Below are 18,869 nucleotides of genomic sequence, written 5' to 3' on the forward strand. Positions count from 1 at the left end.
GAATGTTTTTTTATGATAGCAAAATTGAATGTGGTCTTGGTGCTGATACCTCTGACTAAATGATTACAAGACAATTCACTGAAACAGGAAAATAAAAAGAATACAGTAAGAATAAAAGGATATTATCTGACAAATAAAATTTAATGACATGGACTAATCAATCACTTAAAATGTGTATAAGAAGTAATATCAAACAGAATGCAATTATAAAGAACTAATCAGAAACTCAGAATATGAAAAATAAAAGGGTTGGCAGCTCAAGCAAAGAAATGAAAAGAGAAAATTGTAGGAATAAATTATCTAATGAATGTAAGTTCCCAGCAAAAAGCTGTGAGGATTCTGGAATGTGACTGATCGTTAGTTCATTTAATATCTATTCATTGCCCAGCTCATTGTCCGACATGGCATTCTTGTGACTTTCACGTGAAAACAGTTGGGCTATATTGTTGATCACTAGTTTCTACCAACACCTAAAGTAAGAATGTTATTAGGTAGTGTCTGAAGCTGATAACAAAGACATGCCTGATTTTCTGTCACTTATTTTCCTTATGTCTTCACCTACGATTTTGCAAAATAACTATTATGGCTTAATGTCACCCTGTAGCTATAAAGCTTCATAAAAGCTCTATCATGTTGGAAACTGTTATTTGGCACAACCAGTTTATTCTTGTACCATGGTCACTCATATGTAGCAATAGGATAAACTATACTTTATACCCTTTACAGTGATAGTAATGTTTTATTCTAACACCAAGTAGATATAAGATTGATAAGATTGATGGCTTTTCCTTCTTTCTTTCTTTCTTTTTTTCTTTCTGAAAAACAACAAAGGCTAAGAATAAAATAAAAGCTCAAGAAAGAAAATATGAAAGAAAGATAAGTTGAGATAAGTATATAAGTAGATCTAGCTATTTGGGGCATGGATGGAACTAGAAAAGATCATGACGAATGAGGTAACCCAGACCCAGAAAGACAAACAGGTATATACTCACTTATAAGTGGATAGTATCCATAAAGTATAGGATAACCATGCTATAATTCACAGACCCAAAGAAGCTAAGTAGCCAGGAATTCTCAAGAGGAGATGCTTGCATCTCACTGAGAAGGGGAAATAGAATAGACATCTGGAATTAATGGAGGTAAGGTACTACAGGGGAGGGGATGGGAAGGAGTACCAGCAGGATCAAGTTGGGAGGAAGACTGGAATCAGTGTGGGGAGCATTTCTAGGACAAGCTTGAAACCCAGGACAATGGAAACTTCCAAGATTCTGTGAGAGTGACCCTAGGTAAGACTCCTAGAAATGGGGGATATGGAACCTGAAATGACCATATTTTGTAAACAGAAAAGACTTGCAATGGAGTGACTAGGATCCCAACCCAGCCACAAACCTTTTGACCCACAATTTCTCCTGCCTACAAGATGTGCAGTGATAAAGACAGAGCAGAAATTGAGAGAATGGTTGGCCAACCAGTGACTGTCTGGCCCAGCTTGAGACCCATACTATGAAAAGAAGCCTACCCCTGACACTATGCTTGCAGACAGAGGCCTATTATAACTGTCACCTGAGAGGATTCTCACAACAACTGGCGGGGAAAAAAAAGAGACCCACATTCAAACATTAGGCGAAGCTTGGGGAATCTTGTGGAAGAAGAGGAGAAAGGATTGAAGGAGCCAACGAGACCAAATACACAAGACAACCTACAGAATCAACTAATCTGGGCCTATAAAAGCTCACAGAATCTGAACCACCAACCAGAGAGCATGCATGGGAAGGACCTAGTCCCTTTGCATGCATGTAACTATTATGCAGCTTGATCTTTATATAGGGTCCTCTAACAACAGGAGCCGGGGCTGTATCTTTGGATCTCTTTCCCCTAACTGGGCTGCTTTGTTTAGCCACAGTTGGCAAAGATGCACCTAGTCTTACTGCAACCTCATATGCCAAGGTGGTTGATATTCATGAAAGGCCTCCCCTTTTCTGAGGAGTAAAGAAGGAGTGGGTATGAGTGGGAGAGAAGGTGAAAGGAAGGGGCTGGGAGGAGAGGAGGGAGAGGAAGCTGTGATAGAGATGTAAAGTAAACAAGTTAATTTATGAATGAAAAAGGTATAAGTAATTTCAAATGAAGAGCTAAGAAACTGACAGGAATAGGTTAAATAATGTCAGCATCCCACAACCTAAACAGTTAGTGCTGTAGAAAAGTGTGGCCCATCCCTTTGCCTTTGCTGTGTAATTAACCACCCTAAATGAAATAGATTAAAAAAAATGATTCATTGGTTAAAAGGTCTACATGCTTATTCTGTTTTAGATTTAGATTATTTGATAATTTTACACCATCTCTCACTGCTCACTTCTTTTGTCAGTTGTCAAATATTTTGGACCTATTTGATTTACAATGTCATAACTCCATGGCATTATAGAGTCTAATCCATCCTCTTTGACTGTCTCCGACACATCCATATCTGTAGCCTGCTGTCTGAGAGTTCCAGAAGTAGCAAAAGAGCAGAAGTCCAACTGTCCATTGTAATTCTTACCTCCTCTTTGCTTCTTACCAGTGGCCTAATGACAAACTAAACCATATGCTGAGGCTAGATTAGAGAGTGGAGATGGAAATCCTACTTGCACAAAGCAAAAATGTGACAGTCATGTGTGAAGTGGTCATCAGAGGAGGAGAAATCATGTGTCTGTCTCTACAGTTTAGCACAATGATTAACTCAGATGATATGTAACTAGTGTAGGGAAACATATAAGAACAGTGAAAGACAAAGACAAATGTCTGAAATGCCTTTTTCCTTCTAGAGGGAAAAAGCAGATGGTTGGCAAAGAAGCAAGAATGGAATGGACACTGGATTCTCAGCAGTGAGCCAGGCTGTGACCCTTACATATGTAGAATGACAAAATCTTGGGACTGTACAAGGGATTTAACATAGAATGCAGTGCAAAAGTCCTTTTGAGCAATATCTCTCAAAAAAGGAAAACGGGTCAGCGGATATGTGGATTAGAATGAGATATACTTAAGAGGACAGGGAGAGTGTTCAGTGTTTAGGAACACTCACTGCTTTCCTAGAAGACTCAATTTTGGTTTCCCAGCACATACATAGTGGTTTACAACTGTTAGAACTTCAAGTCCAGAGATTCCTGTTCCCTCTTTTGGCCTAAATAGGCACCAGTAAGCATAACAGTGCTCTTACATACCTGCCGACAAAATATTGATACATATAAATGAAAGCAAATATTTTTAAGTGAAAAGATGAGTTATTCTTAAATATTATAATTAGAAATATAGTGATTTTTAAGGAATGCACATGATGAATTTCAGTATGTATCTATCATTTAAAAATTAATAGTAAAAGACTTCCCAACCAGTTATGAATAAGAGAACAACAGAACAAAAATGGAGAACAGAATGGATCAGAAAATGAAATAACTGTACAGTTAATCAATAAACCCAACATTCTGACTTTTAAAAGATTTTGAATGGCCTCAATGAGTGAAGAATTAAACAATGGAAGGGGCACTTCTGCTTCTAGGTGGGGCAAGTAGCCTTGTGAAATGAGAGCATTAACATGTATGCATCAGATAGATGGCAGACAGCCAGGTATCTTGGATAAGGCTGCCCACAGAAGTGGCTGGTAGTAGTCTAACAGAAGTGTGTGCTATGGGAGTAGAACTGAGGCCTGACCTACCCTTCTATTCTGCATGTAAGAAGATATTAGTCTGCTAGTGATATACCAAGGAAAGCACAGGTCAGATGCAGGGAGAAATAATCCTGGAGCTGTGATCGTGAACAGACACAATTTCATGTGTGATTTTTTTTTTTTTTTGCCAACTTTTAAACTCAGTAACTGGCAATGAGGAAGGGTTTCCATTCTGTATACTGTTTTATTTTACTTGAAGAGCCATTATACCCATCATGGTTGCTTCAGGTACCCAGACTAAAGTTTAGTCATGATAGGTTTTAATTTATTCCCCACAGTCACTATAGCATTGTTTCTGTTTGTTCAATTAAAGTAGACTCTGAAAAGGTTGTTCTTGTTTGTCTGAGTATAGAGCCGTGATTAACAGAGCACGGCATTGAGTAGGAAGCAGATAGAAAGGAGGAAACTTGATCAATATTGTTACGGTTTGAGTAATGTGTTTGGGTGCCAAGCTGACAAGGGGTGGACTTGTGATAGTTAATCTTCATTGTCAACCTGACTAAATTTAGAATGAGCTAGAACATGCGTTTGTAACAGTGCTTCCAGAGAATTGTAAATGAGTAGAAAAACTCCATTCTGATTGTGGTTCATACAATTCCATGCACTAGAGTCATGGGCTGAATAAAAAGGAAAGAAAGAGAAATCATGGACTCCATCACTCAGCTGTGCCTGCATCTTGACTGTGGTACAACATGACCAGCTGCTTCATGCTCTTGCTGCCATGTCTGCCAGTCATGATGGACTATGTCCACAGTCAGCTGCAGTAGATCCTTTCTTCATTCAGGTACTTTTTTTTTTTTGGCATAACTGCAAGAAAAAGTATCCAGTACAGATGAATTCTAAGCTATATTCAAAGGTGAGAAGTTATGAGTGGCCGGTGAACAGTAAAGAAGACTATGCCTAATGACATTACACAATACCTTTTACAAAGTTAGAGGAAAGATTTTAATGGTGAAGAAATGAAAACTGTTTGAAGATGTATCTTTTTAGTCTTATTCAAGCAGTAAACAATGTGTACATACAACATAATGAGACAACTTGTAAATATGTATAACTTTTATGTTTTTGTGTACAAATGAAAACACAGTCCAGTAAAAATAAGGAAGTGAGATGTTATACAATTCTAGTTACTCAAATGTTCATTTCCAATAACAAAGAGTTCTATTAAAAAATAGTCATTCGCTGAATCTTTTTTTTTCCTTTATTCTTTTTTTTTATTAATTTATTCTTGTTACATCTCAATGTTTATCCCATCCCTTGTATCCTCCCATTCCTCCTCCCCCCCATTTTCCCATTATTCCCCTCCCCTATGACTGTTCCTGAGGGGGATTACGTCCCCCTGTGTATTCTCATAGGGTATCAAGTCTCTTCTTGGCTACTTGCTGTCCTTCCTCTGAGTGCCACCAGGTCTCCCCCTCCAGGAGACATGGTTAAATGTGAGGCACCAGAGTACGTGAGAAAGTCGTATCACACTCTCCACTCAACTGTGGAGAATATTCTGACCATTGGCTAGATCTGGGAAGGGGTTTAAAGTTTACCTCCTGTATTGTCCTTGGCTGGTGCCTTAGTTTGAGCTGAATCTTTTTTTAAAAATTGTGTGTGTGTGTGTGTGTGTGTGTGTGTGTGTGCGTGTGTACTTTACATGTGGGTGGTGTATAGTTATGTGTGTGCAGAGCACCCATGTGGACGCCACAGCTTGATGCTGGATGTCCTGACTTTTCATTCTCTGCCTTACTCCCTTGAGCCAAGACCTTTTAGTTTGTTGGTCTAGCCAGAACAGCTGGCTAGCAAGGTCAAGCAATGCTTTTCCCCACCTCAATTTGATGAGTTGCAAGTGCAAATGGCCACTTCTAGCTTTTTCAGTGGGTGCTAAAGGTACAAACTCAATTCCTCATGTGTGAACCACTGTGTATTTTTGTTTAGTAAACTTTGTAAATCTAAGTAACTAGTAGTTTAGGTGCAGAAATTTCTTTCCTGGACTGAGATGTCCCAGCTAGAAGTTTAAGGCATTTCTGAAGGGGTCATTAACTGTATGGGCAATGAAAAAATATTAGGTACATATTGAGTTTCATTTCATTTTAAAATTAAAAAGTTAACTTAGATTTATTCATAAGTCAAACAATTGAAAAAATGTCATTATAAGGAACAGAACAGAGAGAATGTGGACTTGATCAATGTACAATAGATGTGTGTATCAAATGTTGAATTGAAATCTGTGACTTCATAGTTACAGTTTGTTAATTTTAATTTTAAAATTAAAGTGCTATTTAAAAAGAAAAAGGTCTCTAGCTTTATGTGTTAATTTAATTTTAAGTTATTCTATGTGCCTTATTAATGTAGTATTAATATATTGGATGTTAACTCATATTAAATATTAAGCTGTAAAATACATTTCACATTTTTATCAATTTAAGAATAATTAAATTTCTTGTTTCTAATATCTTTCCCATAGCCATTAATTGTTGTCATTGAATGTTAATTTGGAGAGAAAATATTGTAAATTGAAATTAGAGAATATAATTTTCTTTTTTTCTTTTTTTTTTATTAATTTATTCTTGTTACATCTCAATGTTTATCCCATCCCTTGTATCCTCCCATTCCTCCCTCCCCCCCTTTTTCCCATTATTCCCCTCCCCTATGACTGTTCCTGAGGGGGATTACCTCCCCCTGTATATTCTCATAGGGTATCAAGTCTCTTCTTGGCTACCTGCTGTCCTTCCTCTGAGTGCCACCAGGTCTCCCCCTCCAGGGGACATGGTCAAATGTGAGGCACCATAGTATGTGAGAAAGTCATATCACACTCTAGCTCATGATACTCTTTAAAACACTATCAAGAAAAGTTTTATTCTTTTTTTATGAGAGTGTGGAGTAAATAGAAGATACTTTTTGAATTGAGGTCAATGTATTTTTAATCATTAATAGTGCTGTGTGCTGCAGTATGACTATCACAGGAAAGGAAATGATAATTATGAGAAGGACTTAGATATGAGAAATTAAAGAAAAGGGAGTGCACCAGCAATGATTGGATGCATCAACTGTCATGTGCTGTAACATATGACACATATGTAAAATTGTATCTAAGAAGAATTTCCCATTTTTATTTCTTTAGTATTTCTCTTACTAAAAAAAATCTATGTTCAAGAATGATTTAGTAGTTTTAGCTGTCACAGTAGTGCAAATATGACATTCTCTTTTAGAATTTAAAAGACCTATAGAATTATTTTATATTTTAAACATCAGTAAAGTCACCCTTACAGAGTGTGATTACTATATTTGAGGTGTCTTGTTATATGTGTCTTATTCATAGTGAACAAGCAAAATATTGAACAACTGTAGGGCTTATTAAGAGATAAGTGGATAAAAAAAATCTCAAAAGAGCAATGAGTAAGGGGCTTGAACCAATAGTGAATAGTGTCCCACAGAAGAATACATCTGAACCTCTTCAGTTTACTAATGATGTTTACTCTTTCAAATAGTGCAAACAAAGGAAAGTGAAGGAAAGGATTTACTTCCCAATTCTTTTTTTTTTTTTTTTTATGTCATCATGGCATTGACACCAAAACCAGAAAAATACAAGAAAACAGACAGTATTCATGATAATCTTGGATGCAAAAATAATTAAATACCAAATAGATTACATATAATGTTGAAAAGATTGCTCCCAAGGAACAACTCTGACTTTCCTAAGATGCATGAACATATTCAACAAATATAATCTAGTAATGCAGCAATAGTTTAGGAGAAAGGTCAATCAAATAGAGAAACATCATCTTCATCATTACAGCCTCATAGCATCATCATTGTGCCATTGTCACATTGTTATTACATCATCACTACATCAACACATCATCACATCATCATCCCAACATAATCACGCCCTAATCATTACTGTTGTCATCATCATCATTATCATCATTATCAAATCATTTCATGATCTAATAATCACATCAATTTTAAATCATGACAGAATCATCATTATCAGCATCATTACATCATAACAATACCTTCATCATCAAGTCATTACCATATAACCACTATTATCACATCATCATCATCATCATCATCATCATCATCATCATCATTATCATCATTGATGAAGATAAAAGTGTTGGCAAATAATAATTTTTATGTTAACAAACCTCTACACAATGTAAGCACTGCAGTGACCTCAACAGAGTAAAAGCTGCGTGGGGCCAAACCAATTGTCAACAGCAGATTTCAAGAAGCAAAACAAAATCTCTCACATATCCTATTCAGCATGGTATTGAAGTCCCAACTGGAGCAGCAGGGCAAAATAAATAAATAAATAAATAAAGAAAGAAAGAAAGAAAGAAAGAAAGAAGAAAGGATGGAAGAGCTCCCAAATAGGAAAAGATTGAGGTAAATAATCTCTGTTGCTATATGATCTGATTTTATTCAAAGAAAACTATAGTGAGTGCATATAAAAGCTGTAAAAAAGAATAATCAAAGTTGGTAAAGCTTTGGCCTACAAAATCAACAGCCATACTGCCAGTAGTATTTCTCCATCATAGTAAGAGAGAGTTGTTCCAAAAAGAAATCAAGAAACAAACAATTTATTCTCACTACAAAAATACAACACCTAGTAATAACTTTCTGTAAAGAAGTCAAAGGGATGAGCACTTAAAACTATGGAACATGTGGATGAAGAAAACTGGAGGCAATAAAAGCAAACACATTGCCCAAATAACCATACCACCCTAAGTGACAATAGTTTCATGACAATTGTTGGGATAATTGTGTGAAGGTTGTCTTTTTATTGCTCAAATGCTAATATCTGTATGGACAAAGATTTGAGAACAAGTGATGTTTGTTTGTTTTTTTAAGACACATTAAATATCTCAGTGTTTTTTAAACATTCTTTTCCATTGTCTTTGGTTTAATAAAGAGATAAACAGCTATAGCAAAGAGGAAAGGATAGGCAGGGCATCAAGTAGAGATAGGAAATCTGGGAAAGAATCAGGCTTTGGAAATTTGCCATTCAGATACAAAGGAAGAAACAAGTGCTGATACCGAGAAAAGTTAATGAGCCATGTGGTAGAATGTACATAGTATAAATAGTTAATTTAAGGTATACTAGCTAGTTTGGATCAAGGCTAAACTAAGGCCAAGCTTTCACACACATAAATATAAGGTCCCATGTCTTTATTTGGGCAGCTGGCTGGCTGAGACAATCTAGGGATTAATTGGTGCCTAATGTGGAGCGATAATTGGTGCCCAATGTTCACAAAACACTGAGACAGGTAATGTGCCTTAAAAATAGCAAAACCACAGATCAGCCTGTTCTCAAATCTCTGTTGATACAGAAATCAACATTTGAGTAATACAAAGACAACATTTCTTTACACAGGGCACAAGATATTATCCAAATGGTATGCTTCAACAATCTGCCAAAGAGGCTGAAGTCATCCACTGGGGAAGAACAGTATTTCTAATGGTTGCTATTGGGTAATGTTGATTTATATACAAAGAGATTTTAAGGTCATATCTCCTACCATACCTAAAAACCATTCAACAGAACTTAAAAGTATAATAGAGAACATGGAAAATATTAGAAGTAAATTTTATTACATCAATAGAGATGGTAGTGGATTATTTCACTGCATGTAACACCAAAAGCAAAAACAACAAAATTTTGAAAATAAGAATTAGGATTAAATCAAATTGTAAATATTGTTTTACCATAAAGGGGAAAACCAGATGAAAATAGAATCCTCAAAATGCGTAAAAATATTTGTGGATCACATGTGATAAGAAAGTAGTAATGATATTTCTTAAATAAGACATACTAGTGGTACATAAAACAGTGATGCTTACCATGACTAACTATTATAATAATGGAAATTAAAACAACAATATGTCACTTCCTACAGATAAACTGGCTATTACCCATATGATGGAATAAATAAAAGGGTGTTGGGAAATATAGCCTATGCACAGCGTAAACAAGTATAGCCATTATGGCAAAAAATATTGAGGCTCATCAAAACTAAATACAGAACTAGTCACAAAATGATCCAGCAGTCCTGCTATGGGTGTATAGCCAAAAGAACAAAGTGAACTTATAAAGGCATTATGAACACATGCTTTACCTTACTGCAACACATCCAAGGGAAATTTAACTAATCCCAACTGGATGAATAGTGTCACCTGAGCCTCCAAACCTTCAAAGTTATAAGCAGCCACATATCTTTTGTTAACAAGGTATCCAGCATCAGATATTTTGTTATAAAAAACATACACTGGATCAATATATGTGGTAATGAGCTATGTTACAATCTATAAAGACATAGTACACTATGTATAAATAAGAGCATGAATCTATTTTGTTGTGTTGGAACAAGGAAATATAATATTATTTAAAACCTAAAAGCATCTAATTCAAAGGAGAAGAGAGTAATAAAGGGTTAAAGAAATAGATTGTCTTTTAAAACATATACTATGGAGTAAAAAAGTAAAGTTTCAGACAACTTCTTAAAACTTTAAATGGCTATAAAGTACTGTGAGTCAGGCACAGCCCCACAGACGAATCAAACTAAAGATAGAACAGTTATAGGGGATAAATGCTAAGGAGATAATGTTTAAGTCATTTAGGTTGTTTTGAAATTTGAGTAAAATAATTTACTTTTGAATGTCCAGTGCTTTACAAATATTTGATAAATGATATCTTCAATATGTTTAAAAGATTGTAGAAAATTTAAAAATGAACTCTGATCATTCCTGGTATAAAGAAAAATAATTTTTTGTTATAACTTAACCTATAAAGAACATATCAGAGAGGAGGAAGAGGGAGGGAGGGAGACACACACACACACACACACACACACACACACACACACACACACACACAGAGAGAGAGAGAGAGAGAGAACGAGAGAGAGAGAGAGAGAGAGAGAGAGGAGAGAGGAGGGAGAGAGGAGAGACGAGCGGAGAGAGGAGCGAGAGCGAGGAGAGAGAGAGAGAGAGAGAGAGAGAGAGAGAGAGAGAGAGAGAGAGAGATTAATGAGTATTAAAATAAAAATTGGGTATTGTTTATGTGCATAAAAGTCAGCAACAATATAGAAAATAATCTTAATCCTGGTAGAGGAAGTAATTTCCTGAGAACAGAAAATGTTGAGAACATATGCTCTTTGAAAGAATCCATCAAAGGACCCAGGGAGATGGCTCAGTTGGATGAGTGCTTGCTTCTGCTATCCTGAGGTTCTGCGTTTGAATCTCCAGTGCTCTCATAAAAAGTCACAGATGGCTGTGTTCTTCTGTAATCTAAGCATTGGAGGAGGCAGGGGCAAAAGAGTCCCCAGAGCTCAGAACTCACTGGCTACCCAACCAAGCAGAAAAGTAATGAGCTTCTTGTTCAGTGAGAGACCCTGCCTCAAAGCAGTAAGTCAGAGAGTGATAGAGGAAGTTACTTTAGAACCTGCTTTGCGCGCGCGCGCGCACACACACACACACACACACACAAACACACACATTAGCAAAACAATCCATGTTTAAAGCAAAAAAGCAAACAAAAACTTAAGTGAAACAAGTGCTTAAACAGACTTTTTTACTATCATGTATAAAAATTTCCTAAATGATTGAAGCATCTCAACAAAAGGGACATTTCATAAAATTGGACATGTGAGCAAATAATATATAATAAGTGTAAAAAGCCCATTACTATAATCCATGCAAATAAAATCCCAATGAGACTCCAAATTGGAATGGATAAAAACTAAGAAAAAACACACTTGTGACTGTTGGATGAGTAGAAGAACTAGTATTCTTCTGTGTTGTTGGAAGAAATGTGGGATGGTACAGCCCTCTGGGAAAACAATCTGCGAGTCACCTGTTCAGTTAAGTCAGTTATTATAAGACTCAGTAATTCTTACTCTTGTGCATTTATCACTAATTGAAAATATGTGGCTGGACAAATCACTGAATGAGTGGATTGGATAGAAGCTTTAGTTATTTTTGCCCCAAACTTGTCTTGGAAGTCCCTTGTCTTCATCAGAAGGTGAGCTGTTATAACTAATTTTGGGCTATATACACAGGGGGACACTTTTCAGGCAACAGTAGGAAGAAGTCCCAACACAGAGAGCAAGCCCGAACACATGCCAGTAACAGTAGCCAGGCACAAGAGCAGATATATCACTATGCTTTTCCTCAGCAGGCAGAACTAGTCTCCAGTGTTAGAAACTAAACAGTAGTAGGTAGATTGGGGCCAAAGAAAAGGGTGGGGAGACTACAAAGTTTTGGGAAAACATCCTGATGGTGATGGAGGATGTTTTTTAAAAATTGTCAAACTTCATTAGCTTAGAATAGGTTTATATTATTTTATGTAAATTCTACCCAACGAAAATTATTGAGAGTGTTTTTTTAAACATCATTTATGTCTGGCACAGGTATAAAGCTAACTATTTTGCAAGAAGTTCTCCTAATATGTCCATATTCAACAAAATATAGCCCAGGTTGTTTCCGTGAAATAAGTTATCTGATGCAAACCTCTCACTACTGAGAAAAACCTGAAGTTTTGAATTCTCCGAAATGTAAACTACAAGATACAGAGGAGAAATAGCTCAGAGGTTAAGTTCACTAACTGCTCTTCCAGAGGTCCTGAGTTCAATTCCTAGCAACCACATGGTGGCTCACAATCATCTATAATGTGATCTGATGCCCTCTTCTGGCCTGCAGGTGTACATAATAATAAATAAATCTTTAAAAAGTATGCATTTTGTGAGAAAGGATGTTGGATAGCATTAAGCTGTTTCTTTATAAAGTCCTCTCCTGCACATAGAGTTTAAGAGGTTTTACAAAACAAAAAGCAAGATGAATGCATGATCTATCTAGCTTTCATCCCCAATATCATCCATGTACAATCAAGTTTAGAGAATGAGAATAGTGTGTTATATCAAGGCAATGAATAACCCAATAGTTCAGAATTACAACACAGCATGTACATTAGAGGGAGTAAAGGTGAATAAATTGAATGGTATATAAGTGGACTGAACAAAAAGTGCACTGAATGTCAGATCATGTCTCTGAGGATTAAACAAAAATACATTTAAAACAGAAGTAGAAATGGGGTCTAGAGGTCATCCAAAACTGATGAAAAGAATCAAAATTGCAATAACTAGAATAGAAAAGAGACAGGAAACACAGAATCACACAGTAAAGAGAGATAAATTAAGAAGAGACATGAAAGATCAAGCACATGTCTGGCTGGGCACATGGTGCAGTAGTTAAGAACTGAGGAAGCAGCTTCGATTTCCAACACCTACATGCTGGCAGCAGATCCAGGGGATTCAATGCCCTCTTCTGACCTCTGTAGCACAGGGCACTCATATAATGTACATATATACAAGCAGGCAACCTTCTTACATATAAAACAAAACAAATAAATCTATAAAAAGAAAACAACAACAAAGAAACAACACACTAGACGAAACCATGACATCTATTTTTTATTTTTTATTTAAAATTTGTATTGATTCTGTGTGACTATCATATCATGCACCCAATCCCTCTCATCTCCCTGCCCCCTCATATCCACCCTCTGCCTTTATACCCTCCCCCACAAAAGAAAACAAAATATAAAACAAAACCAACCAGCCAAACAAACAAACAATCTCCCTGTGGAAGCTGTGGTGTGTCATACACAGAATATACCCTTTATTTTACTTGCCAATATTCATTGGAATGAGTTACTGATCTGGTTCAAGGACTCTGGCTTCTGGTACACTATCAATACTGGATCCTCCTCATGACCCCACGCAGACATCCATTGTTGTCCCATGTCATTAAGATCTCTCAGCTTTGGATCCGCAAGACTGTACACTTCATGTGCTCTGGCAGTTCTTATACAGTGTGGATGCTGGGGGGGCCAACTCAAGGCCTTGGATCTGGGACAGGGTGGAAGCCTCCCAGCTCTCCTGTGCCCGCACCAGCAGGATCAGCTCTCCAGCTTTGCCCAGGTGACTGGCAGGTTCAGTTCTCACGCTCACTCCCATGCCCATGCCCCCAGGGCCAGCTGTACTATGGTGCCCAGGCGAGGAGCAGCCTGCCCTCCTGAGTGCAGCTGGTGAGATGCTGCTTGGCCAGCTCACATGCCAAAATTCTACTTAGAAATTTTTTTTTTAATTCTTGTATTCTTTTTTTTTTTTTTTTTTACTTTTTTTAAATTAATTTATCCTTGTTACATCTCAATGATTATCCCATCCCTTGTATCCTCCCATTCTTCCCTCCCATTTTCCCCTTATTCCCCTCCCCTATGACTGAAAATTCTTAGTGAGAAAACAGATACTAATTTTTTTACACAGACCCCCAAAACAGTGATGGAGCAGAAGAGGTGGAAGCAAGAAAGAAAGCAATCACAGCCATATTCTTTAAAAAAAAAAAATCCTCCAGTACAGGAATCTTTTCTTATTGAGAGAGTCCAAGTAGAGAGCCATGCACTGTGGAAGACTTCCATTTCCTTCTTTTCATACACAAAATCTTATACTTAGTGTGTGTATAAGAAACAGCCTTTTTACTTGTCTGTGGAGGCAGAGGGTGGAACTTCTACCTACTTTCCTGATAACCATCCTGGATGGTGATAAAAGAATTCTACTTCTCACTACCTAGCCTGTTCTTTCTTCTTGTTCCTTTCATGTTTGTTTGTTTGTTTATTTATTTAGAAATGTAGCCTCTCTTTGTAGCCAAGTCCATTCTCTAGCGTTCAATCCTTGTGTTTTCACTTCATCATTGTCTCCTAATTACAGCAATCTCATGCCAGCTCTCTTCCTACCACTGTAGAGAGGATAGGAAGGAAATATCAGGTGCTTCCCTACCCTTTGGATAGCTCATAGTTATATTGTTGAGACTGGTGCACACTTATATAAAAGAAACAAGGACATGATAAACAAAAGGTAGTAATATAAGTTCCCAAAGGGATTTCTTGGGATGGGCTGGTGTCATTAGAATGTTTTCATGGAGATGGAATGCTTTGAATGTGGTCATGGGGGCCAAATGGTCACATTGTGAGGAAGAATGGTGAGAAATAATTGGAACTGCACTCAAGAAGGAACACACAGGGAAGGGGGATGGAGACCAAGGTGATGATGTCCACAAGGGAAGGCTGTGAACAAGACAAGTGAACGTTATTACATCATCACAAGACACTAGTGCATTTTTATTTATTTTGTGTGCATGTATGTGTGTGTATAAGCACATGCTGTGATGCAAGGAGAGAAGTCAGAGGACAATTTTGTTGGAGTTGGTTCTCTCCTTCCACTGTGCTGGTTCTGGGGACTGAACTCAAGTCATCAGGCTTGAAAGAAAGCACCTTACTGAGCTGTTTCACTGCATAAACCTTAACAAATCTTGGCTGCAGAGTTATATGTTTTTTCTTTCTCTTTCACACACACACACACACAGACACACACACACACATATATATATACATACACACATATATATGTGTGCATGTTTAAAGGATTGATCATGTACACACACACACACACAAATGTATTTTCTGTGAGTCAACTTATTACCCTAGCAATACCTAAGATGATCACCTTATGACGAGATAAGGTTTATTTTGACTCTTGGATTTGGAGGTTTTATTACTAATGGCTCTATTTTGGGACCTGAGATTAGATGGTTCACTTTTGTGAGGAAATGGTAATGGATCAAATCTGCTCACTTTATTTTCAGAAATTACAGAATAGAAGAAGTAGTTCACACACCTCTTTTAATGGCACATCCTTAATGACGAGAGATCTAGGTAGGTCCAACCTCTTAAAATTTATACATCCAAGGAAGTCCAAATGTTTACACTCCTGGCCCTGAGGGGGTGGGTATTTTCAATCTATTGTCTTCATTTTAGCATCACTTAATAGGTTCCTATAAATTCTACTGACAACAGAATCTCTAAAGGAAAGGCTTATGTACAAATGTTAGACTCCCCGGAGCTGAATGATCCTTTTCTTAACAGTAACCAATATGCATCATGTAGAAATTGCATCAAATTTATTTTCTCTTAGAAGTAGGAATTCTCTTTAAATAAAACACTGTGCATGTTGTTAGCTAGTGATTTATGAACAATGGAAGTTATTTTATGAGTGTAATGAACTGTAAGGAGAGAGTTATACACAGATTTGGCTTGGACCATCCAGAAGTAAATGGCTTTAGAATCTATCTCAGCTGCAGCAAATATTCCTTAAATGCCCATTCTTCTTGCATGAGTTTATTCTCTCAGAAGATTGTTACAACTAGGTATCCATAAAAACAAAGGACTACATGTTCCTTTACCATGAGAATTTTGCCTTTAAATGAAATTTAATTTTTCCAAAATACGTCCCCAGATCACTGGGGTTAGCCACATTTTAATACTTCAGTCATCTTAAATTAATTTTATACTATGCTAGGCTAAGAAAAGCCTAGTACATATTTTATACATCTTCATGTATTTTAAAAGATCTTTTATCCATATGGCTTTAATTAATTTGCATTTATATAATCAAATATTAATTTTAGAGCTTTCTGATGGAGAACTAACTTTTATTGCTTTCTCAAAAAAAGTATGTTTCAGTAAATTACCCCCATTAAGAACAGGATGACTTGTTTTGCCAAAAAAAAAAAAAAAAAAAAAAAAAGGATCTGAGGTATGTGAAGCTTCCTATTTGATCTTTGACTCAAAGCTTATGTGATTTGCATTTTTAGATACTTCCCTTTCTTCAGAGTACTGGGTAACTCCAAGCAACCAGACTCTCAAGGTACTTTTCCTACATAGTAAACAACCAGAGGGCTTTGGTAGTGAATAAAAACGTGTAAAGTGCTCTTTGAAGTTGCCTGCAATGCCTTAGCTGCAAGTCAAGTTCTAACATTTACTATGACTCTGTCTGATGATGCCTAGAGAGATTACATTCCCACATTCAAATTTATGTCTGAAATATTAAATGGTTGCCATTAAAAATAGACTTTAGATAATTTGCATTTTCCTGGTGTAGTAAAATGCACATATTGGCTATATAGCTTTACATATTATGTATTACTATCATGTTGTATTTCTCTGAAATATCATGAAGACAAATAGCATGTTTCTCCTATTGCCTGCTGAATCATATCCTACCAGTTTAAAAATGTTATTTTATGCAATGCTAATTCCTCAAATATGATGATGTCTTTTGGGATTAGATGGCCAATTGTAAAAGCATTTGAAGTAACAGAGCATGTAAGGCTATGGGATGGAGATATACCTAGATATTATTAGTTCAGTGATATTGGTAGCACCAGTTCAGGAAAGTGCCACATAAAAGAGCAAGTGATATGTGTGGCCTAAACCTGAGTAGTTAAAGTCCAGAATGAGTCTTTTAAGTCTTCATAGGTACTTTCTTTACATATAGCAATTAGCTATGAACGTGGGATCAGTGTGGAGAATTTGTTCTAAATGCCAGTGATGAAAAAACCAAGCAGCTGATGTCCTGGAGAAAAACATGTAAAGGCTATGAAATTTCAAAATAGAGCAAATTCAGTTGTCCAAGAATTTCAGAATGGAACAAGGTTTAAGTGAAATGGAGGAGGACATCAGAGTTTCCATCCACACACTTGGTATTTCCCCAAACAGCGCTTTCTGTACCGTGGTTCAAGAAAGAACTTTAGTTGTTCTGGGTAAACAGCATCTCATTTGTTCTGTTGGGCTGCTGTTGCTCTGTAGTAAATTAGGTAATTGTTAGAGATAGACAGGAAAAATTAGATTTCTACTTATTGTGCTATGAGTTGTGGGTAGTCAATAATCAACATATCATTTGGATGAGTGAAATTTTCATCCCAAATAGAAAATTATTCTGTTTTGATAAATATATTAAACTTTATGAAACTGAAAGAAGCCTCTATTTTGAATCATATCATATTCAATTTGACAGTCTGATATGTTTGTCTCACTGTTAATTTATCTCAGAGTATATAGAAAAGAGGCTCTGTTTCTTAGTATTTGTTGCGATGTTGCTTGTGGATGTTCCAAAGCTCTAGGTTTCCAGTAGTGGTATAATGATGTGATGAGCCTGAAAGACATTCCTATGCTTTCTTACTTTTCTTTCACTGGAGCAAAACACCATGACCAAGACAATTTATATAAGAAAATTTATTGGGGCTTGCAGTTGCAGAGGGTGATTCCATGACCATCATGGGGGGGGGGGGGGGAGAATGACAGCAGGCAGGCAGAAATGGCTTCAGAGCAGTAGCTGAGAGCTTGCATCTTGGTCCACAATTATGAAGGGGAGATGGAAAGAACTAACTGAGAAAGGAGTAGGCTTTTGGAATCTCAGAGCCCACCCCCAGTGGCACACTTTCTCTAACACAACAAAAAGCCTGTGGCAAAAGAGAATAAGGCTCAGAGGAAATCTTATAACTAAAATTTCAGGGGGAAGATGTGCCCCATGTTTCTGTAATATGGTATCTCTATATTTCAAGGTTGTTACTCAGAATTAATTTTCTCCACTTCCTTTTTCTTTAGGCACCCTTCATTACATTCCAATAGGTAAACCTATTTCAATATTCATTTGCTTTTCTATGCATAAACAGATAACATATGGAAAATATAAACACATAGAGCCTTTTTAATATATATATATACATATATATATATATATATATATATATATCTTACCTTACATAACTTTTTTCTTTTCTAAGTATCTATAGTTATGTAGGTAAATCAAATTGTTTTTGGATATTAGTATTGTAAGCAAATACACTGTTATAGTTTAATTTAGAAATTATAGGCAGTTAAGTGTCATTTCATTATTTAACCAGTATCATTTATAAAATATTTATTTTATGTATGTATTTTATGTGTATGTATGTCTGTGCTCATCCTGTGTGCTTGGTGTCTGTGGATGCTAGAAGGTAGTATTGGATCCTTAGAAACTGTAGTTATGGATGGCTCTCAACTACCATGTGAGTGCTGGGAACCAAATTTGGATTCTCTGCAATAGCAGCAGTGCTTATAAGTGTTTATCCAACTCTCCAGCCCTAAAAATTAATATCTTTACTGATTCAAGACAATGACCTTATATGTTGAATTATGTCTAAAACTAAAACCTTTAAACATTAACACAAGCTATTTCCTGTGCTTCACTGTGTCACTATTGCTTCCAGTGTTTTTATGGATACCAGGAGCCTGAAGAAGAATGGA

This window comes from Acomys russatus, chromosome 32 (genome assembly GCF_903995435.1).
Source record: "Acomys russatus chromosome 32, mAcoRus1.1, whole genome shotgun sequence".
Taxonomy (NCBI): Eukaryota; Metazoa; Chordata; class Mammalia; order Rodentia; family Muridae; genus Acomys; species Acomys russatus.